At 45.1% G+C, this 24557-nt stretch overlaps 1 protein-coding gene and 1 pseudogene across 1 annotated transcript in view; both read right to left on the bottom strand.

Moving 5' to 3' along the window:
• Slc7a14 (solute carrier family 7 member 14) overlaps positions 1-7811 on the bottom strand; it is a 108922-nt gene extending 101111 nt beyond the window's left edge. Inside the window, exon 1 of the mRNA XM_048452650.3 lies at positions 7631-7811. The gene's annotated coding sequence lies outside the window, so the exon portion shown is untranslated. The remainder of the gene's footprint in view (positions 1-7630) is intronic.
• Positions 7812-15373: 7562 nt separating this feature from the next.
• Positions 15374-16691, bottom strand: LOC148118856 (uracil-DNA glycosylase pseudogene; annotated as a pseudogene).
• Between the last annotated feature and the right edge of the window lie 7866 nt (positions 16692-24557).

Below are 24557 nucleotides of genomic sequence, written 5' to 3'. Positions count from 1 at the left end.
CCTTTTGAGGATGTCAGCAAGGCGTTTCTCAGGAGCCATTGGTCTTGGCCATTATTACCTCCTGTGACCCACCGAGGGGCAAGGAAAATCGGAGTAAAATGTGGTTTTCTACGTTTGCATCCTGTGTTATTTGTTAAGAGTTTATATCGTGCAAACATTCACTTTTGGGTCTGTGCATGCGGTGCACACATGCGTGTGTACCGAGAGCACACACACTGGGGAGGCTGGAGTTGGGCATCTCTCTCTCTTGAAAAATCTTCGCTTTTGAGATAGAGCCCTTCCTGAATTTGGAATTCACTGGTTGTCATAAGCCCTGGAATAGCACCCAGGCACGTGCCACTATGCTGGGCTTCTAGATGGGTTCTGGGGACCCAAATGCGACCCTCTTGCTTGTTCAGTCAATATTTTACTCATGGAACCTCCCCTTCAGCCTGAGTAAAATTCTTTTCTTTTTAAAAATAGATTGATTATATTTTATGTATAGGAATGTTTTGCCTACTTGTATGTCTGTGCACCATGTATTTGCTTGGTGCCTGCAGATGTCAGAAAAGGGAGTGGGATTCCTGGGAACTGGCATTAAGAATGATTGTGAGCCACCATATTAGTGCTGAGAGCTGAACCCAGGTCTTCCACAAGAACAAGTGCCCTTAGCCAGAAAGCTGTCTCTCTAGGCCCCAAAACTTATTTCTTGAGAGAGGGTTGGCTAGCTGAGTATATGGTCAGTAAATATGTAAATAATAACCTGAATCTCACGAAAACTTTTTAAGTGCCCACGTGCCAGGCTATGAGATTTTCAAGCACCCTTGCCACCATGCCTCTGTGCCAGGACAAGACCACTTTCAATTACATTATTGATTAACTGAATGACGGCATACTCTAAAGAGCAGTGTCAGGGCTAAATTATCAATTTTCTGTTCCTTCAATATAAAAATATCAGAGACTTCTATTAATTAACAGAAATGGAATACTGAGCTCTTTTAAGCTCCAGGTAACAACATTTCTCCTTTTTTGAAAATCCACAGAACAAACACTTTGTGCTATTTGAATAATTGGCTCTCAACTAAAGTTGCTTATTATTTAAACTAAGATGATTTATTATGTCAGGGTTATCCGTCTTTCACAATGTAGTTTTTTCTTTAGTAATATAATTTCATGTGTAATAAAGGCCTGAGAATGACATGCTTGGCCACCCCCCAGGACTAAGTGTGAACTATCTCCCCGGCGGAGCGTCTTGCAAGTCAACACCCATCTCTGTCAGACTGGAGCTGTTAAGAAAGGAAGTGGTCAGCCAGAGTCTGATGCCTGCTAGCCAACTTCATTTTCACCTCTTAGGTGCTCTGCTGATAGACAGGAGGACAGCAGATCGATCAGCCGGGCGGCTTCACCAAGTCTTCAAGGTGTACAACAGCTAGAACAACTACTGTGAAAAATTATGCGACTTTTACAGAAAGGGTTTAAAGTTGGGAGGAGCAGGCTAGTCATGGGTAGGTCTATGAGGAGCTGAGGTAAGAGTGTGGGGGGGCAGTGAGCATGATCAACACATCACATGCGTACGTAAAATTCTTAGAGAATTAACTAATATTACATATATTTTAAAAGAAAGCAGTCATCCACTGGAGGAATTTCATCTATAGGCATATTTTCTATGAATCTGAGCCCATGTTAGCCTCGTGTTAAACAAGACCATCTAAGCATCGGATGTGAGACAAGCTACGGCTGCACACGGAAAGCACTCCTTCCGACTGGAGGCACGGACAGCATCAAGCAAGGTGCAGGCAGGGGAAGGCACTCAGCAGGGCGGGGAGTCCACACGAGCCGGATTCTCAAAGCTCTACTCACAAGTAGACAGATTTCGCTAGGGAGTTCAGGTTGCAAGTGCTCCTGTTTAAAGCTAGAATACTTAATGCAGCCCCAAGAAGTCAGCTGAAAGAATAGATTTTTGCCTTTTCTTTTGGTTTAATCAATGCATGAACAAGAATTATTGCTATTCACACTCACTTATGAGAGGGGTTGAAGTTCATGTCACCAGTAATGAAACATTTCTTTTAAATTAGCCCTCTCACCCATCTTCACTGAGGAATACCCACATTACATTTTATTTTTTGGTGTTATTTCTGAATCTTTAATGTAACCACAGTTTTTTTTAGAAACACTAAGACCCTTTAGTTAATGATTTTTTTTCTGAGAGAGAAATGTTCAGGTTCAAATAAACTAAACTACAAAGAGTGTGCACAGTTTCTATTAATAGAAATTAACCAATCAGAAATCTAAGCAATCAAGAATTCAAATCCAATGCTCTGATTTTCAATGAAAATAAAAAATGGCAAAATGCATTCTTATGAAAGATTAAAAGCCCTCAGAAGCCATGGAACTTGGACCACCCTGTTTGGGCATAGGCAGTGCCATATCTGTATGTAATGATCAACGATCGCATTCAACCATACTCCACGAAAGCACCCTCATCTAATTGTCTCTCAGTCTTTCTACAGTCATTTGGGGGTGGTTATGGAAATTCCGTTGGTGCTTTACAGATGAAGGAAGGGGGCTCTTGGAAGGTTCTATTAATGTCACTGACTGGCACACTCACTACTGGCTTCAAGCCATCTATCATTTCCATGTTTATCACAATATACTTGTTAAGGTAAGGTAGACACACATGCTGTTGTGCCTCAATTCTAGACAAGAGAAAGGCTACTTCTAAGTTGGAATTCAGAAAACCAAACCAAACCAAACCAAAAGACATAAGGTTTATAGGAAGTCGACTGCCGAGGCTACCAGCTCCTCCAGCAGACATCCAGCTCCTTGCTGCCTGGATTACCCTCCCCACCTGCCCATCTCTGGACTGCTAGAGACACAGAGGGTACAAATATTCTTTTCTCCTTTCTTGTCAGAAGCTTCAAAGAGAGTCTTAAATCCTTAATTCTTTTCAATGCCTAGTCCTTTGTTGCTGTGGGGATTTTTCAATATCACTTTCTGAAGTGGTATTTTTCAACAGAACTTTCGCGATGATGGAAATGCTTTGCCCCTCCCGACAAGGTAGTCATTTGGCAGCTATAGTTATTGAGCACTTGAAATATGAGATACTGACTGCAAAATATTTTAGCTCCAGATGGACCTATGCAGCAAGTGATGATGGACAGAGGTTCCATACAGTTTAAGATCATGGTTCACAGGACTCCATCAACACCATCTTTAGGCTTATGAGGTTATTTGATATGAATTTAATATGAGTTATGTCTTAATGGGGCCAGGGAGATCAGAAGTAAAATGTTGGCAATAGCAATAAGAAGGAATCTGGGGATCTCTAAGGAGGGGCTAATGAGTTCATTTGACTCTCAGTGTCATTTGGATTGAATTTTAATTTTTAAGCTAAGTTTTGGAGCAAGACAGAACTATCAATTCAGTGTAAAAATGTCTACTCTGTAACCCGACGGTGGTGGGGAATACCTTTAATCCCAGTTCTTGGGAGGCAGAGGCAGGCAGATCTCTGTGAGTTCAAGGCCAGCCTGATCTACAAGCTCTAGTTCCAGGACAGGTTCCAAACAAAGTTACAGAGAAACCCTGTTTGGAAAAACCAAAATAATGATGATGGTGATGATGACGATGATGATGATAGTAAAAATGCCTACTCTGAAACATAGTATGAACTCACTAATAAGCGGATATTAGTTGTGAAGTAACAGATAATCATGCTAAGGTCCGCAGACTCAGGAAGGCTAAGTAACAAGGATGTCTTTGGGAGGGACACAAAGATATCGCTGGAATGGGTAAGTAGAATAGATTTCACAGGTGAACTGGGGGTGAGTGGGTTTGGAAACAGGAGGGATCAGGTGTGAGGGTAGGGAGAAAAGAGTAAAAGAAATGACTGGAATTGGGGGTCTTTTAGGGGGTAAGGTGGAAACCTATTGCAATGAAAAATGGAATCTACAAGAGCAATTCTAGCAAAGACTCCTAGTAATGGGGACACCTTAACCCACCATCTTCTGTCATCAGGCAAAGCCTCAAGTTGGGATACCAACCTAGCCACAAAATTTTTGACCTACAGTTTGTCCTGCCTGCAGAGTGTTCTGGGAATAGAGCCTAGCAGAATTCTCATCAAAGAGACCAGAGAGACTTCACCCAACAACCAATAGGAGCAGGTACAGAATCCCACAGTCAAACATTAAGCAGAGCTCGGGGAGTCAAGGGACACCACAAGAACATGGCCCACAGGATCAATTGACCAGGACTTGTGGGGGCTCACAGAGATCGGGGAGCCTGTAGGGGTCTGACTAGGTACTCTTTATATATGTTATGGCTGAGTAGCTAGCTTAGTGGTCTTGTGGGATTCTTAACAGTGGGAGCTGGGGTAGGGGGGTAGGGGGTTGCTGACCCTTTTACTTACTTATGGGACCCTTTTTCTCCTACCAAGTTGCTGTGCCCAGTCTTCATGTAGAACATATATGCCATGTTTGGTTGATGTCCTGTGAGGTCTGCTCTTTTCTGAGGGGAGATAAGGAGTGTGGATCTTAGGGAGGGGGAGATGAGGGGGAAACTGAGAGGAGGGGAGGGAGGGAAAACTTCAGTTGGGATGTAACATATGAGAGAAGAATTTTAAAAAAATCTACTGTGTCAATGCAATCACTATGGCTACAGGAATCCAATGACTGAAGAAATTTCACTACAAGCTGTTAAAAAGAAGCAAGGAGAAGTGAATGGGATATCAGAGTGCTAGAATGACCAGTAATCTCAGGACCACCCCTGATGATTTCTGTACTTGGGAGAATTGGGGAGACCCCAAGAAATGATGGATGAAAGGACTTAGTATGATGCACAGCCTATGAAAGCATTTTATAGATACTTGCACTTACAGTGATCTTTATTTCGGCCTAGATTATTTTCGACCCCTCTTCCAAGTCCCTTTGAAGCTATGCAGAACTACTTACTTTTGCGGAATGGACTAGGTCAGAGAGAGTATAGATAACAAGGGCATGTTGAGGACAGTCTTAGTACCATCCTATTTGTGAACTGCTTCATAGGAAATATGTCACAAAAGAGGTTTATGCCTCTCAGATACACAGAGACAGACGGTACTGGACTAGTAGAATCAGAAGAGGAAAAATCCAAGAGAAAGAGTAGCTAAGAGGACTGTCTGTATGTTAGACATTTGTGGTATATCATTATACTAATATCATCTAGGCTCGTGAGCCATGGTAGCATCCATGCCTGGCCAACCAGAACACCATGAGGTGGCAAAAAGGTGGGAAAGGGTAACTGGGTAAGTGGCATTGTGGGTGAGTATTTCAGGTCCTGTGGCTTAGAGGGAAGGGTACTGGCTCTTCAATACATTTGTAGGATTTAGATACTAACGTTTCAATTATGTGACCGCAAAGAGTGACTCCTCTGGGTTCCCAGCCACTCCTTTCAGTAGAGCAGTGGTGCCGATTACATGCTCAGACTAATCTAACCCTAAATACAACAGCACAGATCTAAATATGAAAGCAGATGTGGATTTCCAGGTTCAGGGCTCCGCTCTTCTAGTTCTTGTCCTTCCAGGAAAGCCTATTGATTTAGCCTCCAACCTGTTTCTAGAAACTTGGAGCTCAAGTTGTGTGAACAGTTGTAGCAAGCATAAGACATCTGGGAGAGTGGGAGTGAGTGACAGTGGGTGGGCGAACAGATTAAAGAAGAAAGGGTTAGAAAAGAGTGGTGTGTGGAAAGGGGAGGAGTACCCCTTCATCATTGACGAAAGCCCAGTCCTCATCTGTTGCTGAGAGTCAAATGTACGATCGAGAACATGAAAGTGATGTGGACAGGGGAGGTAAGCGGTACAGACTGTGAATCCATCCCCTGCATCAAGATCCCTCACCTCAGTTTTCTCATTTGTGTTATAGGTATGGTTAAGAGTTGATGTGAAGTTTAAAGAAGATGGCATTGTCTAGCAGACTGTAGGTGTCCGACAATTAAATATCCTCCTAATGTACATCCCCCAATTGCCTTTCTCTTTTCGTCATCTGACCCACAAGACACAGTTAAAGAAACAAGCTCAACACTGTATTAAAATTGGTGTTTGGAGGATGCAAACAACACGCGGTGGTGAGAGAAGGGTGCCCCACACAAGCACAAATCTCTCTCTCTTTTAATGACTTCACTTGTTTTTCTGTAGCCTTACAATGCTTCTGTTTCTAAAAGCCACAGAAATGCTTAGCAGGACAGCATCCCTAGCCGCTTTTTCAACAGTTTATGGACCGGAAGACTTGCGTCAGGCAGAATGAGGCATCATCCAGAGTTATAAAGTCATATCCTGGAACGACAGGGGCCCTTGCTCATCCACCCAAGAGAGCTGGGAACCTCTCAAGCAAGTCCGGGGGAAGCAGAGAACTGGGAAGGCAAAGGATTCTCACTTGTTTTCTAGTTGAGCACCAGACTACGTCCTTTAGGTTAATATATCTCAGTCGCAGGGAAAGCTAGCCAGAAAGTGGGGACCCCACGAGCTCCCGGGTATTTACCTCCAAGCAGGCAACTTTCAGCACCACGGACAGCGCCCCGCCTCTCGCCAGCTCTTCCGCCTGAGCTCCCAGTTCTCTCCGCGACCCGGGAGAAGAGGCAGGTTATCCCTGCATCCCTAGGCTACTGGGTCCTGTTACTGCCTCCGCCAGTCAGGCGTACATCCTTTGAGCCTCTGGACTCAAGATCTCAATGAACCGAGTTTCGCACACGTAGCGGGATCAGTACCAAGAACAGGCGACAACCCTACTGCTCCTTCCTTCCCTCCTCTTTTCTCTGTCTTTCTTTCCGTCCCTTCTGAGTCATTTGGCAGCCTCTATCTTACAGCTCGATCGTACTTTAAAATGCACATTTGACGGGGGAGGAGGTGACTCAGGGGAGAAAGGAAGCTCAGAGCCACGCCACTCTATTCTGGCCCTCAGAATTCGTGGGAAACTGAATGTGCTTCGGGGCTGGGGAAAAGGCCAGGCTAAAGATGCGAAATAGCTCGGACGAAAGTCGCCTGCTCTGGGCAGCAACGTACGCGGATACCTCTCCCGTCACATCCTTCTCAGCGCCTCATGGTGTCCCGGTTGGCTGGGGACAGATACTCCCCGTGGCGCACCAGCCTAGTCCGGGCGTCGGGCTCCCCTGGAGTCCCTTTGAAGAGTTTTGCTCAGGTAAAAGGACAGATTGTTGTCCCCGCCTTCCTCAGGGACTGAGGCCCGGAAAACATCTCTTCTTTTTCCAAGGGCTCAGACCCAGGCCGAGAGCCCAGTTGCCCCAGCAAGGTGCGTTCGTAGGCTTGGAGGACAGGATGGGCCCCGGCTGCGGAGACCCGGGCGGCCCAGACTCGCAGCATCTCAGCCTGGCGCTCCCGCCGCAGCGGAGGCTGCGCCCAGCCTGTCAGCTCCCGCGTGTCCCCACACCGGAGACGCTACCAGGGGCCCCATTCCCTGCTGGAGCCCGCGCGACCCTGACCTCGCTTCTTTTTCCTTCCAGAGACCCCCTTCCCATAGGTCGCCCTCAACCTCCGCGCCATGTTCCCGCTTCCTCCCTTTGGGTGCCTAGGACTCCCTGATTCATCTTCGTCTCAGATGTCCAGTTGGGAAAACAGGGGCTGCACAAGGGGCACAGCCTGTGGTAAAGGGGGGAATCCACTCACCAGAGGGGCTGGAGGTGATGGCCTGGATGCTGATGGCCGGCGATCTGCACTTACAGCTGAGGTGGGAGCGGCGATGGTGGTAAAGGAAGACGAGAGGCAGCGGCTGCTGCTGAATCGCTCCTCAATTATTCAGATCTAAACCCCTCCGCACCCCTCCAGCGCCTGCCAGTCTGGTCTCCAGCTTGCCTATCTCCGCCTCCTTGCAGTCACGTGGCTAGCCCAGCCCCTTCCATTACCGGGGGACTAGCACCGCTCCTGAACATCCCCTCCCCCTTCCTCCCGGTCTGTCACTCACCCGCCTTCCTGAGCTTCCAGGTGCGGCCTCCAGCCTCCTGCGTTCCTGCTGTGTGGAGCAGAGGAGCCGGGTTCTCTGCCCTGGAAACGCAGGGTGGGGTAGGGCAGGACTCTGCAGTGTCGCTGTGCTGGATGGGATGGTTTCTGGAACCAGCTCCACCTCTCCTGCACAGCGTTTTCGTTCCCGGTGAGGAGCCCTTGATGACTCTTACCCTTCTTTCGTCTACCTCAACGCTGTGGGAAAAGGGTGATGGAAACGTTGGTTTTCCCCTCAGCTCTCACAGAAGACAAGACCCAAAGCTCAAATAGACCAGGTTTCTTTTAGAGTCCACAACGTTTCAAGGATTTGAGGTTTTTGAAGACCTCCAAGGAATTTCCATCTATGACATAGCTTTTCTTTCCTTGTCTGCGAAATGAAAATCTCCCAGGACTCTAGAGACAGTGGTCATCGTGTTCTTGAAGTTGTTTAGCTCTGTGCTGGACATGGACAGGCAGCAATAAACAAGAGTTCTCCTCTTGCTTCCGTTAGAGATCATTTCAGAAACGAGAAGAGCGGGATGTGTCTGTCAGAAGAATGGAGATGTCCTTTGGAATGTAGAGTCTTCCATGAGGTCAGACTAGATAAGGCAGTCAGGTCAAGGGGACAGAGGAGATGTGTGACTCTTTTATTTTACACTTGTCCCTTAAAGTGAGTGTCCTGGAAGCATTTTCTGTCGCAAAAGGACTATTCAGTGTGGTGGCATGGACCATTAACCTCAGCACTTAGGAGGCAGAGGCATGAGGATTTCTGTGAATTCAAGACCGGTCTTATCTACATATCAAGTTCCAGGTCAGCTTGGGCTACATAGAAAGACCCTGACTCAAACAAATGGACAAACAAGATAGGAAATAGATGATACCAACCCTAGCACATCTGATCTCGTTGGTGAATCAATTAATTACCATGCATTGAACATAGATTGACTTGGATTCACAGTACACTCATCAATTCTTCGACCCTCATCAAAGCCCTTAAAGGATATGTCCGTTGATGGCATGCAAACTTGTAGCAGAAATAGAAGTGATGAAGCGTGTTGTGTGCAGGGGGAACACTGACTGACTACCATCCTTTCGTGGAGGGCAAGTTCAAATCTAACTCTAGGTTGTGGATTGGTCTGGACTCCAGGGGTCTGGGTTTCCTCTGGGATCAGGTCCTCTGGTATCATGGTATCATGGCACATCCACCTCCCTTAAACTCATCTCCGCCTGAGCCCGCATCCACGCCTTCCTGAGACTGCATCCACGCCTTCCTGAGACTGCATCCACGCCTTCCTGAGACAGCACTATGACTTAAGCTTTGAAGTAGTCATTCATCCCATACCAGACTTCTTGGGATCCCACCAAGTTGTGAGATATTGTAGAAGAAGAGTAAAGCTAGGAACGCTGGTGCAGGCTCTGCCTGGGACTTAGCTGATCTCTTGAGACCTCAGAGCTTTATCTTGAAAACAGGGAGAGAATGTCTGCTTTCTCTAGGAGACAGCTGTGATGTTCAGATGGGCTAATAGTGCTAATGATTGAGAAGTCTAGGTGACAAAAAGCAAGCGATACATCCGAACACTGTGGACAGAGGGAAATGCTGAGGCTGCCTTAGTCCCGGGGTATTGTGGGGTTTAGGAGAGGGACTCGGGTTTGATAGGGAACAGCTACTGAGAAACAACATGTCCCTGGAAGTTTCCAAGTAAGCCTGAAACCCAGGCTGTGTGAGTCTCGGGGCTGCACTGTCACCCTTCTCTGGGATGTGGGTTTTTGAAATTAATATCTTTCCACCCACAACTATGGCTTTTATCTTTTGAACACTAGTCAAAATCTCAGTAGTTATGAGTTTTAATATTTGGTGGGATTTTGTGCCTGTACTTTAGCACAGCAGGGTTTGGGTTGGTAATTTCAAAGGGGGTCAATTTCAAATCCCAAACACTCTTAATCCAAGAGCAGTTTCGGGGTCCTTAGCAGAGTGTGGGTGGGGATGACTGGTTTCTAGTCCACTGCTAACTGGACTGTCCTGGTCCAGACCAGAGAAGCCCTGGCCCTTAGGCAAATTCCAACCCCCAGTCCTGGTATACTTCCCTTTAATAACCTTTAGATTTCTATCTGGGCCTCCTTATTTAAGGAAACCGTAGACCCAGAGGGAGTCATCAGTGCCTGCACACAGTCCTTTAACCTCTGTTCTGGTGACGGGACGCCTCTGACTCCCTACCTGTTTCTGCAGTGCTCTCGGGAGTCACATAGAAGAATAAACATCAGATCATTTAATCTGGTCTTGCAAATCAGTGCCATTGTCAGCAGTTACTTGAGTACGTTTGCATCTTAGAAAATTCGGGATATGTTCACGGTAGTCACTGTAGGACTCTGATAAGAGCCAAATTGGTTTCAAGAGCCCAAGACAGCTTTACCCAGCAAAGTGCAGAAGCCGGGACCTAATTGCCAGAACTTGCATAGATTTCAACACAAGGTGACATCTTAAGAGGATTTCTTGGTAAGGTCCCTTTAGCCTCCTCCTTCACTTGAGAGCTCCTGGTGACTATCCTGGTGACCACTGACCTTGTTGAACAGGAATACTGCCAAGTACTTAGAGCTATGGGCAGCAGTAAGGATCAGCACACATCACACTAACAAAATTAAGCAATGATGTTTCACAGTAACTGCTAATTAGGTCGGGACAGGCCACATCTTAGTTTTCTTGTTCCAGAAAGCAGATTATAGAAGTATTGATTGATGTATTGAATACATTTTTGAGATACTCCGGATGCAGCATCTGATAATGCAAAAATGATTTCTGCTCTACAGTGCTAAAGCTGCAGAGGAAGCAGCAGGTTGAGAATAAAGCAGCATTGGCCCCAGTAACACTGGGGTACAATAGCACTGTAACTTAATGATGGAGAACTGACATGCACAGATGCAAACACAGGACTTCTTATCCATGACCTTTCTGGTACTGTGTATCAGCAGGGTCATGAGTAACATCCCTCTGGTTGAACTGCTTAATGGGGTTGGCACGGGCTTTAAAGCAAGGGTTTGGTTTTGTCTCCTGCTTCATGAGGGTGAAGTTTTAAGCTTTTTCCCCTTAGAAGAATTCCATGCTCAGTGGAGCTCTTGCCTCTGACAGATTCAAAAACTAAGAAATCTGAGGTCCTGTAGCCTCCTGATTGGACAGAGCTGGTGTGGAGCCCTTCTGCTGGGAACAGTGCCTCTGGTTGCAGAGGAACAGAAGGCCGACAACTGAAACCCAGCATTTGTCAGTTCACCTTAGAGGCATGCTGAAGAAATATCCTGGAACTGGAGAGACAGCTCAGCTCATGTGCCTACTATGAAAATATGAAGGCTTGTGTTTAGATCCCCAGCACCCACCCAAGCTGGGAGCCCCACTGTGTGCCTGCAACTCCAGTGCTGGAAAAGGGGTGGAGCAGACAGACTCAGAAGCTTATTGGACAGGCAGCCTATACAAACCAAAGAGCTTCAGATTCAGTGAGAGATACTATCTTAACAAACAAACAAACAAACAAACAAAAGATGCTCAGCGTTGTGGTTTACACCTCTAATCCCAGCACTCAGGGGCAGAGGCGGGCAGATCTCTGTGAGTTCGAGGCCAGCCTGGTCTACAAAGTGAGTTCCAGGACAGCCAGGGGAAAAAACAAAAACAAAAAAAAAAAAAGAAAAAAAGGAGAGAGAGAGAGAGAGAACTGTCTAGAAAAGATGCCTGATATTGATTTCTGTTCTCCACATGCACACTTGTCCCATGCACACACCTAAGCTAAAATATGCGTAGATCGAATGCACAACACAACTCTCCTCATACACGCAATTTTAAACAAAAAAAATCAATAAATCAATGACTACTTGATTGCTGAATATTTACTAATCTTCAAGTTTTCTACTGGATATCTAAATTTCCAGAGAACGTTCCGAACATGCCTGTTTCATCCCCAAATGTATAATCCAACAGAGTACTCTCCTTGCCCTCAGCCCATACACAGCAGAACACTGCTTTGTGGGTGTTGCTGTGTAAAGGGGTCAGAGGTCAGGGATGCCAAACAAATGATTTCCTAGCCTGTAAAGAAAGATCAAAACAAATATACCCCACTATGTGCTTTCTTTAAGTGCAGTTCTTCCTACAGATCAATCTATTTGAAACTTTTCCTGTCACCGCCTTATCTAGAAAGCTGGCAGTGTTTGCCGCAGATGAAAGACAACAATTGGAAAGACAATAAAGCAACGTTGTCATATTCCGTCTGACCACCTTCGCCTCTCCCAGAATTCAACATCACCTAAATCCATTTTCTTGCTAAAATGAGTTCTAACAGTTATAGTGAGATGGTAAACAATACTGGCTTCAAATTGAGATTTTTTTTTCCATAAAATAACCAGAAAAATTGACAAATAGTACACAAAAAATCAACTTTGAACTCTAAAGTCATGTAATGTCAAGTTCAGCTAGCATCTAAATCAGGGTTTTTCCAGCTTTGATGCACACATGAACTATCTGGAGATCCTGTTAAAAATGCAGACCTGGGTTCAATAGGTTGGGATGGGACTTAAGAATTTATATTTTTTCTATTTTCTCTTACTATGTGTGTATGTATTCATGTACACGTGCTTGTGAGCAGGTGCATTTGTTCATGTATGTGTGTGCACATGTTCATGTAAGCAAGTGCCTGTGTGTGCTCAGATATGGACATGTTCGTGAGGCAGCTAGGAAGAAGACAACTTTGGGTGTCATACAAAGAGCACCATCCACTTACCTGGAGACCAGGTCTCTCGTTGGCCTGGAACTCACTCTAGCTTAATGCTAGACTGGCTGGCCAGTTAGTCCCAGAATCCCTTTGTCTCCTCCGCCTCGGTGTTGGGATTACATGTATTTCCCACTGCTCCCAGCCTTTTTGTATGGGTTTTAGGAATTGAACTTTAGTCTTCATGTGTGTAAGGCTCAACAAGGCAAGGTCCAAGGTGCACATTTCATATTCCAGTGCTTTCCCTCAAAAGATCCATTAAATCAGGATTGGATTTTTGTTGTTGTTGTTGTTGTTGTTCTTGCTTTTTTGTTGTTTGTTTCTTTTGAGGGGGGCTCCAAAAAAACTCAAGCAAACAAAGTAAAACCCATAAAAATATCAACAAATATGATATTTGTTAGGCTACAATTTGAAAGTCAAGTTTTGGAACATTGTGTTCTATAAGTGATTTTTTTTCAATATTAAACACACTCAAAGTTCTAGTAGCTTACAATAGCAGATGCTGCTTCATTATTCACATTGTACATCTATGGCGGGTCACAATGGGCTCTGTTCCTCAGGGCTCCCTGCTGTTTTACAATGCCCTACCTTAACAGGATAGTTTAGGCTTCACTTTAGTGAGCAAGACCAGGTTTGGCAGACCCTGCAGCCGAAACTCAAAGTTCAGCGCCATCTCTTCTCTATTGTCTGCCACCCACTGGCCGTTCACCTGGCTCTACTCCACCACAACCACAGAGAAGTGGAGAAGACCACGCTTCCACGAACCTGGAGTGAGGGCAGAGGCAGACACGGAGAACTGTGTCTACCTCGTACATAGGTTTTCTACAGATAACCAACTTTTATTATTTTACCTCAATCGTATCCCGCTTCTTTGATTTCCTCTAGCCAATAAGACCACCATTAGTTTACGTTTCTCTTGGGTCCCCTTTATCACATGCAGGGGTGATATCACACACAGTATGATATCAGAGAGAATATATGACATTGGAAAGTTTCGGGAGAGCAGGGACGTCACAGGAGACAAGAGAGCCAGGAGAAGTGGTTGGGGTGACTGAAAAAGAAAGTCACGAGGATGTCATCCTTCCAGTGCCCGCTGAGTTCTCTGTCCTGCATAAGAACATTCATGTGACTACTGTCCTCACAATAGGCTTGGCGGGTTGTCATTGCTGTGTTTTATACACACATGGAAAACAGAGGCTCAGAAAACTTGTCAAGGTCAACAGAATGTGAACCAGGATCAGGACCTATCTAGTCTTTCCCAAGAAGTCTAAGAAAGACTCTCTTAACGGGCAAGGCCACATTAGTCTTGAATGGATCAATTGTCACACTTTCGCTGGAAACTGCTGAGACAGTTTGCTGTCTTAGACCTGTACTGACAGACATGCGTGATGGATCACGGCATCCAGAGTACACAACAGCTCCTACATGGAACCATCGTGTCTCCACGGGAAGTAAGGTTCTCCTGAACACACACAGAGCTGTTCCCAGGTCTACCATCCTACAGGCTAATTCTCTCCCCTCCACCCACCCTCTTTCCCAGCTGTGTTGTACAGTGATTTCCAAACAGAAACACTCTCTCCTGGAGGGAGCAGGAACACTGCTAAGACCAGGAAGTAAACAAAGCGTACAAGTCTCAGAAGACTGGCGTTTCTAAGGGTCACAAGATTCCTCTCCAGGTTTATCTAAGCAGTAGCAATTATTTGTTGGGATTCCCTCTAAGGGGAAGAGACTTTCTGGATCTATCAAGTTGCCTATAAGTCTTACATGGAACACACGGCGGCTGTTCTCATGAGTTGTCACTAACACTGGTGTGGGCTTTCTGATGCTGCTACTACCTCTGCTGTCTGCACTCCTGTAATGCCTCATAGATCCTCCTGTAAGTAGCCCTAATACATTCACTAAACTAGATCAGGATGGAAATTTTTCTTTGGTCTGTTGTCAAATCTGGGCAAATAAACATCTGTTCTTGTCTCCACTAGAAAAGCCATATGCCTATGAAAAACACATTTGCCTATGAACTGCCTCAATGATAAGACTGAAGCAAATGACCTAAGGATATGATAAAACATGATTTCTAAGATCAGTAATGCCTCTATTAACCTTAGGAGGGACTTTGTTATATAATAAGAAAGGCTATCACAGTATAGAGGGCAGCAGATGTTTGAAAGTTTTTTTTTTTTTTTTCCAAACTCAAGACTTTATTATCCTGCCCAGGCAGGGTCACTTCTTTAACCAGCTGGATCTACTAAATCCAGGGTGAGGTATAAACTTAGATTGTCTCTTAAAAAAAAAAAAAAAGATGTACTTGCCCAGCTCGTAAAAGACAATATCCTCCAGTGTTGCAGAAAAACATAACCTGCCTGAATTCAGTCCATAAAAACCAGGACCCTGGGGTTGGATCCCCAGCTCTACACACAAACCAACATCTAGCCATCTGCTGTGGGAAACCCCAACTCCAGAGGCAGAACAACCACCCCCCCCTCCCATTTAAAACAAAAATAGACCTGTCCTCTGCTTTGTTCAACTCACTAGTTGCTTAAGGCAAAAATCTAGACAAGCAGCAGCCACTTCTCCTGAGCCCCGGAAAGCACACACTCACTCCCTTTGTAATCACGAACAGCCTCACTTTCTATCCTGATTTCTCAAGATGGCAAAACACCCTTTTAAGATATAAGGGCCCGAACACCTTGTAACCTCTAGTCTAAAGGCAAAAGTAAATAGCAGTAGGTGCCAAACTTTTAGCTGATCAAAAGGTACAAATCTCTCCCCCAACCCAATACAGCCCAGAGGGCCAAGTATGTGACTGGACCGTGAGGAGCCGCGTGCGAGGCTAGGCCACCCTGACTAGCCCAGAGTTCCAACCTAGTGCCAGTCGAGGCCTGGTTGCTGAAGTTGTGGTTTCTGCAGCCTGATTGGCACGTGACTGCTTTACAGAGATCTTTCCATCGTCTTCACACACAGAGACTTAACAGGGACATTTCCAGTGACTTCTAAACTGGCCAATGCTTCAGTGGCAGTAGTATCTCAGAGCCACTGTTGGAGACCGGTGGCCCGCACTGCAGATCCCAGCTCCTTCCAGTTGATGGGCCTCTTGCCAGACTTCTGGAGCAGTTCATTGGCTTTAGAAAAATGTCTATATCCAAAGAATCCCCTGTACACCGACAGTGGGGAGGGATGGGCTGTTTGCAGAAAATGGTGACGCTTCCTATCGATGGCACTGCCCTTCTTCTGAGCATAAGAGCCCCACAGCAGGAAGACCAGGCCAGTCAGGTTCTGGTTTAGCCAGGACACAACCGCCAGCAGTGAACTGCTCCCAGCCTCTCTTCTTATGGGAATTGGCCTGGTGGGCGCGGACATTGAGGAGGAGGAGGACGCCTTGTCTGACCCACCCCGACAAATCCCCATGGCCAGGATGAACAAAACCATCGATGTCTGTAGACAGCTCTTTAAATATGTTTTCCAAACTGGGTGGAGGTGGAACTGGTCTTTGCACATTGAAGCAGAGCCCGTGAGCTTGATTAGGGCCGTGATAAGGATCCTGTCCCAGAATGACAACCTTCACATCTCGGATGTCACACATCTGGGTCCACGTGAACACCTGCTCCGGAGGTGGATAGACCTTGTGATGTTTTCTCTCTTCAGCAACAAAGCCCATTAGCTTGACGAAGTACGGCTTCCCCGAGCTCTCCGCTCAGGTGCTGTTTCCAGCTCTCGCCGAAGCCGGCAGGCACGTTGTGAGCGGCAAGCCTGAGCAGGGCCGCTGCCCTGTTCCTCTGGATGCAGACAAGCTGCTCCTCGCTGAGCGGCGACGAGGGCGGCTTGGCCGGCTCGTCCTGCCCGACCCGGGCCTTCTTGGCGGGGCTGGCCGCATCGACGCTGTCCTCGGCATCCACGTCTCCCTTCGGGGTGGGCTCGGGGCTGCGCGTGCTCCGCTTTCCGGTGGAGGTCGGGGAGAAGAAGGAGTAGAGGGTTTTCTGGCCGATCATGCCTGCACCCGGGACCGAGCTCCGGGACACTTGGAGCAGTGCTCATGGTTGGCGCTCCGCCGACGGCGCCAGTTCGAGCCGGGGACCAGATGTTTGAAAGTTTATCTTATGTCTAGGGGTGGAGGATATGATAGTGGATGTTGGGGGAATCATTTTCTGGAGCCTGAGAGTGGTAGGGTTTTAAATTGTTCTGTGCATTCCTAAAGTCAAGGGATAGAGTCAGAATTCTAGAATCAAACAGCTAGCTAGATCTGTACCCAAATGCTCCTGTGTGCCGATAACGCTTTCCTTGGCAAAGTTTTCATATTTTCTCAGACTCAGTACTCTAACCTTTCTTTATGGATATAGAGAGGATTAAAATCATCAACAGAATTTGCCCAATAGTTTTTGTCTATTGCTTCCAACTCTTCACCACAAGCTTGTAATTGGACAATGTCACTCCCTGTGAAGGAGACTGCTCCCATAGGCTCATATATTTGGATACTTGATCCTTGGTTGGGCTTGTCTTGGTTACTTTTTTTATTGCTGTGACAAAGAATTATGACCAAAGCAACAACTTGTAAAGAAAGCATTTAATTTGAAGTTCATGGTTCCAGAGGACTGAAGCTCCTGAATACCATGAAGGGAGCATGGCAGCAGGCAGGTAGGTGTGACCTGAAAGCTTCCCTCTGATACACAAGCAGGAAGCAGAAAGAGAACTAACTAGGGATGATCCTGAAACCTCAAAGCCCACTCCAATGACACACCCCCTTCAACAAGGCCACATCTTTTAATCCTTCCTAAGTAGTTCTACCAACTGAGGACCAATTATTCAAACATATGAGCCATTTGGGGCATTCTCATCCACAAGGTGTGATGATGCCCAATTACAAACTTGTGGCGAAGATTTGGAAGCAACATACAAAATGTACTGGGCAAATTGTGTTGTTCAATATTGATAAATTTCTTTAGTGTAATTAGTAAAAAAAATGGATATGAAGAGGACTTTATCCTGTTCTGAGCCTCTATTTGTTTTTTTAAATATATATAAATTAGGACTTGGGAACAACTTTCTTTGAAGAGCTCTTCCACAGACTCAAGCCTACGAACCAGGTTACATGGTTTTCCTAGATGAGGCTGAAGCATCCCTAATCCTGGACAGCAGCTGGATCCAGTGCATCAATGAGACGGCTAAGACCTCATGTTGGATAAAAACAGTCTCTGGCCCACCAGATGACCAAGAGTTCATGTTGGTGAGAGAGTCTCTGAACTCCAGAAAGCATTAGGCTTCATTTTCCAGCCACTAGTAGGAGTCCATGAAAGAAAGGTCACATTGTCATAGAGCCAGTAATGACGAAAACAAAACAAGACAAAAAAGTCAATAAGCATAGAAAGGGATTGGAGGGGGAAAACGACATTTGGATGAGATCGCCAGCCTGATCTAGGCTCATCAACCCTTGCTGCTGCCGCTATGCAGGTAATGGATTGTAAAGGTAGTGTATCAGTTATGTCCACAGCAAATTCCCTTCACAAGACAGGCAGGAGAATCACTCCTCTCTGAGCAAACATCTGTCACATGAAGCTGATCATTTTATTGTCAGCCTTTTAGAGATAGATATTCACCTGCTGTGTGGAAGCTGTCTCCTGTTTAATTCAATGACTTTTAGAAAATGAGAATTTTTTTTATTCCATTTACTCATTCCTTAAAGCTCTTAAGAAGGCTGTGTAAAGCATCCCAGGACAGTAGACAGAAGCGATGAGACAATTTAGAAATAGAGATGAAATTTCAGTCTTTGTCTCCGCTGTCTTCATAATCCCCAGGGAGGGAGCCCATGAAGCTTATGTGCCTTGTGGCCTTCTCATAGAAAAATGCAGTATTGTTTAATCTTTCTTGTGATAAAGTCTTATTGTGTTAAGTGCCACACACGCCCCTAAGAGGACTGAATGCAAGAACTAACATGCCATGCTGAGGATTCAATCATTAAGTATGTCTCTAGGCAGGCCGCACAGTCTGTGCCCTTAGCTGTGCATTCAGTGTGATGTGGAACATCTTCGCCATGTGGCTTAATAGAACATCCAGCAAACGTTGAGATTCTAAGGGTGATTTGGCCTCTTGGATTATTGCTTTCTAGGTCTGAGTCTGCAGGTCCCACTTGGAATCATTCACACAGAGGAGACTGTGCACAGTTCGCCGTGTCTAGGTCTATATTTATTTAACAGTGCTCAAAAGGAGCTACATGATCTCTTAAAGTAATGATCAAGTAGAAAGCATACATCCACTTCTCTTCCCCTGAGAGGCAATCACAGTGATTTTCTTCATCTATGAGGTCGGTGTTTGGTCTTGTGTTTCTGTCCATGTTCTCTGGGAATTCAACCTTTTGGTGTGACTGTGACAAAGATGATGGTGATCCAGTATCTATGATTTCTTTCCCAGGCCCTGACTCCCAGCCCACACCCTACCTGAATCAGATGCTGCTCTCTTCTTTATGATCTGTGTTGAAACATCATACCCATTAATATATTGTCAGAAGACCCTCCAAGATATGATGAGAAATGAGGCAAGTTTTATCCCTTATCACCATAGCTTGAAGATTAGAATTGTTTTGTTCAGAACAGACGCTGACAGTGGCTGATTTAAAAAGTAAGTGCATATCTCCTTTCCATGCTATAAACAGCTTTAACATCTCTGATTTTTTACTAAATGAACTCAGAATTAAACTTGGACCATCTCACCTATGGTTACAACTGGCTAGGAAGACTCAAACAACAAACAGCAACAGGGTCAGTAAGGGTGGGACTAAAAATAGAAAGTGTGGTGTTCCTCAAAGGTGATGTGACCTCTGTCTTAGAGAGGACACCCTGAACGTTTGGAGAACGAGTCCTTTGCCCTTGTAGCTGGTTAGTGAATTCACAGTGAGGAAACCCTGATCTGGACACATTGTGTTAACTTGGAGTGGGTCTGAGGATTGATAGCAAAATGGCCCGTGACAGGCATGGAGTTCTGTGAGGCCTAACATGTCTTTGGGGTAATTAGGACTGAGTTAGAACCTTCCCTCAAGTACTCACTTACCAAACAAATGAAAGTAAATATAAATAAAAGACAATTTCATGTGCAATTTCAACCTAATGCATTCAGAAGAACTTGAAGTTTGGAGTAAATATACAGAACAACGTTTACCATTTTACACATGCTCAGGCTGTAGATTTCACTACATTCATAGTAGTGAGTTTTTCTTCCACACAATTGCAAGATGTGCAGAGGGACACTTATTGTCTCCAGAAGTTCATCTCAAATGAAACTCTGTACTTACAAAATGGCAGACCTTCACTTTCTTGCCTTGTCTCTAGTTCCACCTTCCTGGGACTACTACATGCCGACTCACACTGCTCTTGGTTTTCATGGCTGGGACAATGTGAGGAAAGGCGGTGTGAAATGCAATAGGCATGCGGTAGTTTCCAGCCCCACTGTGGGCGGTAATTAAGTGGGGAGCCCGGCAATGTGGCCATGCTGTTTCTTCAGTCTTCCCCATGATTAGATTTTTAAGCAGAATGCATACACAAAGGAGTACCCACAGATTCCGGCTCAGCTCAGCTGGGTTTAGGACTCCACAGAGCATCATGAAGTATTTTTCTTTCCCCCAGCTCTGACTGCTTCTTCTCCAGTAGGTTTACCTCAACTAAGATGTCCTTGAAGGTGACAAATAGTAATCAATGACCTAAAATCACAACACACACAACACAGCACAACAAAGAAAGAGAGACAGAGAAAAAAACAGAAAGAGACAGAGAGAGAGAACACAGAGAGAGAGACAGAAAGAGAGAAATAGATGAGAAAGACAGACAGGCAGACAGGCAGGCAGACAAACAGACAAAGACATTGGTTAGACTATCCAATACGGGATAATCCTTTTTTCAGAAGAAAACCAATGAATGCCCAAGATGGCAAACCCTACATTGGCTGGTATCATCTTCTCATTTTTCAATCTACCACTAAACTCAGGGAATACAATGGTAGTTGTGTGTCCAGGCTCACCACAGTTCTGAAAATGACGGCTGTGTGTCCAGAATCACCACAGTTCTGATGATGATGGTGAATGTGTGTCCAGAATCACCACAGTTCTGAAGATGATGGCTGTGTGTCCAGGCTCACCACAGTTCCGATGATGAGATCAGTTAGTACCATGGACTTCGCAGGGACTCAGAGTGGGATTTAGAACACTGTTGCTAGAGAAAAGAGAAATAGATTCTAGGCATGTTCAAAATGTGAGAACTTTCAAAATGTTGCCAAACATGGGACTTTTTCTTGAGATTGCCGCCCAAGAGAACATAGTCCTAAGTGATCCAGCCCTCAAGTCGTCTCAGGTAATAACTATTATCTCCTGCTGCCATTCCTGGTTCTTACTATTGAAGTTACTTGTGAATCAGGACAGCATGTGTATTATGTCATTGTCCTGCCTCCAGAACTTCCATGTTGACAGCAGCAGTAAATAAATGTCTTCTTTGTGGTGCCATTCCACACAGAGCTTGCTGATACACCCCGGAATCCCAGCATTCTGGAGGCAGAGGCAGGGGTAATTGAGGTCTTCCTTGCCAGTGTAGCCAGTTTAAGACTAACTTGCTTGGGCTACATGAGATCCTGTTTCAAAAACAACAAGCAAAACAAACAACATGGCTCAGAGAGATGACTTGGTTTGGTGGTTAAGAGCACTTGCTGCCTTTGCAGGGGACCAGAGTTCAGTTCTCAACACACAAGATAGGTAGCTCATACCTGCCTGCTGTAATCCAGAGGATCCAATGACTTCTTCTTGCCTGTATGAGCACCTATGTGTACGTACACATGAGAGAGACAGAGAGACAAAGACAGACAGAGAGACAGTACCCTGCATCTGTACAGCCTCTTGTGGTCGTTCAGCCTTCTCTACACATAACATACCATTACTAGGGCAGCTCACACAATGACCTTGGCTAACAGACATCACTTTTCTTGTCATTAGTTGTCAAAATATCTTACTCGATTCCCAGCCCCCCTTGGCTCCACTTGTCAGTCACCTTGCTGAAACTCGCAGGGGAAATGCTAAGTGTGTCAATTGAGCATGCCTGGGAGACATGCTTTGCTTGGGTGTCACAGAGGGTGTAGAGGAAAGGGCTGCTTGGGGGAGGAACACTGGCAAGTTATTCCGCACTGTTGATGTAGAAAGGGGCAGGAGGTAAAGGCTTAGAGCCCAGTTTTTACTCAAAAGCATTGTGATGGCTTAGCCAGAGCTACCACAAAGCACTGGGTGATCAAGTTTTATCCCTTGTTGCATAATCATATGCTTGTCTATATCAGGGAAATTGTGCTTGCTTTCAAGTAAAGGGAAAAATCATCAAACTTGTTTAAAAATAGAAGATATTGATTGGCTTTCAACATGTCTGCATTAGGTTCTATTAAAAGACAAGAGCAAACAGGACTGGGAAGGATGGCTCAGTGTGTCAAACATTTGCTGTTCAAATGTGAGGACCTAAGTTAGAATACAGAGAATCCAAATAAATGGTGGGTGTGGTGTTGTGTACACACCACAGTCCTGTTGTTCCTCTGCGGAGATGGGAGGTGGAACCAGGAGATGCCCTGAAAGTGGCTGGGTCAGCTATCCTGGTGGATGTGGCCGAGAACAACATGGATTAAACAGGGCAGACGGTGAGAGTGGACACCTAGGGCTGCTGTCTGATCAATGTGTCTGATGTGCTGTGCCACATATTGAAAGGGAGACCGATGTGTGTGCATCCATTCACACATCCCTACATGAGGGTGAGGTTCTGGGTTTGATTCATACACAATCGAAAAGCTGCTTTTCATGGTGTCAGAATAGCTGCAATGGAACCACACCTCCAGGCAGGGTCATAAACTGTCTGAAAGAGAGCAGATTTTCCTTTCCTATAAGCTCCAGCAATGTTTTCTATCCTCTCATTAGCTTAGATTTAGTCAGTATCTATCTTCCTGATCAAAGGGTCTCACTGGATGTTTGGCTGGTGTTGACCCATAATCTACCCCTGAGACTGTATTTAAAGTTAGTTTCCCTTGGGTAGATTAATGGGACTGAGTGACAGTGTGGCTGTCAGGGGATGGGAGGTGGGTATGAGGAACATGGCCTGAAGTGGGTTCCAGGGATTGAACTTACGTTGTTAAGCTTTGTGGCAAATGTTTTCCACCCAGTGAGCCATCTCGCCACTCCTGGGACTTAGTGTTTGAATCATGGCTCTACTGTAACCCATCTCTATGAACGTGGGCTAGTCACCTATCCACATGTGAAACTCAGTCTCTACCACTGGGTATAAGGGACATAGTTTCTTCTCTATCTGCCTCACAAAGATATTATGATCAAATGAGAGGCCACAAATAAATAGGACTTTAGAACTGACAATGCGGTTTTAAGTGATCAGCACATTTTCACCCTTTACATTATTTAATAAAGAACAGAGATTTCAGAATAACTATTCAGAAGAGCAGCTTTGCTTTGGAAAGAACTCTATCCTCAAAATCCAGTTGCAGCAAAAAGTAGCACAGAGGCGTTTAGCCACCCGGTGCTGAGCACAGAAAACAACGACTTTGGAATAGCTGGAGAATGTCCAGATGGACGCCTCTGTCATCGAAGGAGCTATTTTTAGAAAAAAACCCAGTATCCCTGGACACCGTTCTATGAGGAGAGACTGTGTTCTGCAGCACAAAACGCTGCGCTGCTGATCCTTCCAAATCCAGAGGCAAGAAGCAGGGGTGAGGGACAGGAGCTCCACCAGTTTGCTGTGTAACCATGAGGCAATCATTAACCTCTTTGATCTTCCAGTCTCTCAGGTGACAAAAAGGACGATACTGATGAGCTCACAACGCTGGGAGACGGTTACGTAAGTTAGACTTCACACACTAGCAGAATCCGGTCATGACAGACACATGTGTTTGCCTCTAAATTCTAAGTCCCCAGCTGTCTGCAGAAACCAGTCAATTTATAATTGAAGCCAACAGTGATGGCAGGGGACCATTGCTCAGACATTCTGTCTAAGCCTCAGAAATCTATAAACAGTTTTTGGGGTATGTGTGCACATGCATAAGTGTGTATGTTTTGTGTGTGTGTATGTTTTGTATGTATAAGTGTGTATGTGTGTGCATATGCAAGAGTGTGTATATGTGAGTTTGTGTGTGCATGAGCATGTGTATATGTGTTTAAGAGCATGTGTAAGCATGTGTGTGAGTATGTGTGTGTATGTGTCCCCTTAAAGTAAACCTTGGGTGTCTCTCCTTAGGTGTCACCCACCTTGTTTTTTGGGCCAGGGTTTTTCACTGTCCTGGGACTCACCTATTCATCTAGGCTGACTTCTCAAGGTACAGTCAGGATCCCTCTGCTCAGCATCCTCAGCATTGGAATTATAAGCATCAGTTACCAACCCTGTAATCTTTTTGTGTGTGTCTGTTCTGGGGACTGAACTCAGGTCCTCATTATTTCAAAGCAAGCACTTTACCAACTTAGCTATCTTCCTAGCCTGTGTGATCATTTTGAAAATAATTTATTACAGTCTATAATCCCAGGAATGATGATGTACAGATAGCATAAAGCATGCGGTAATTTCCAAACCTCTTAATGTACCTTTGCATATTTGGTTCTATGTTTTCAAACTAGTTTCTCTATTACCATAATGATTTAGTTATAAAATGCAATCAAATAGTCATTCATTTAATTATCATTCTATCTTTTATAGAAAAAATTATAGGTTTTTTTAAAAATGTAACTAACCTTCATTTCGAAAACTGAATAGAATTTAATGATTCTCAGAAATATAGAATATCAGTTTTGGTCTTTGAACACTGAGAGTTTTACTAGTTCACATACTCATAACTACTAGTTCTTTGTTGGTGTCTGTAGCAATGACTTGACT

The sequence above is a fragment of the Myodes glareolus genome, chromosome 20 (assembly GCF_982192425.1).
Source record: "Myodes glareolus chromosome 20, mMyoGla1.1, whole genome shotgun sequence".
Classification (NCBI taxonomy): domain Eukaryota; kingdom Metazoa; phylum Chordata; class Mammalia; order Rodentia; family Cricetidae; genus Myodes; species Myodes glareolus.
Note: the sequence above shows the minus strand (reverse complement) of the source record. Positions and strands in the feature narration are given on the sequence as shown.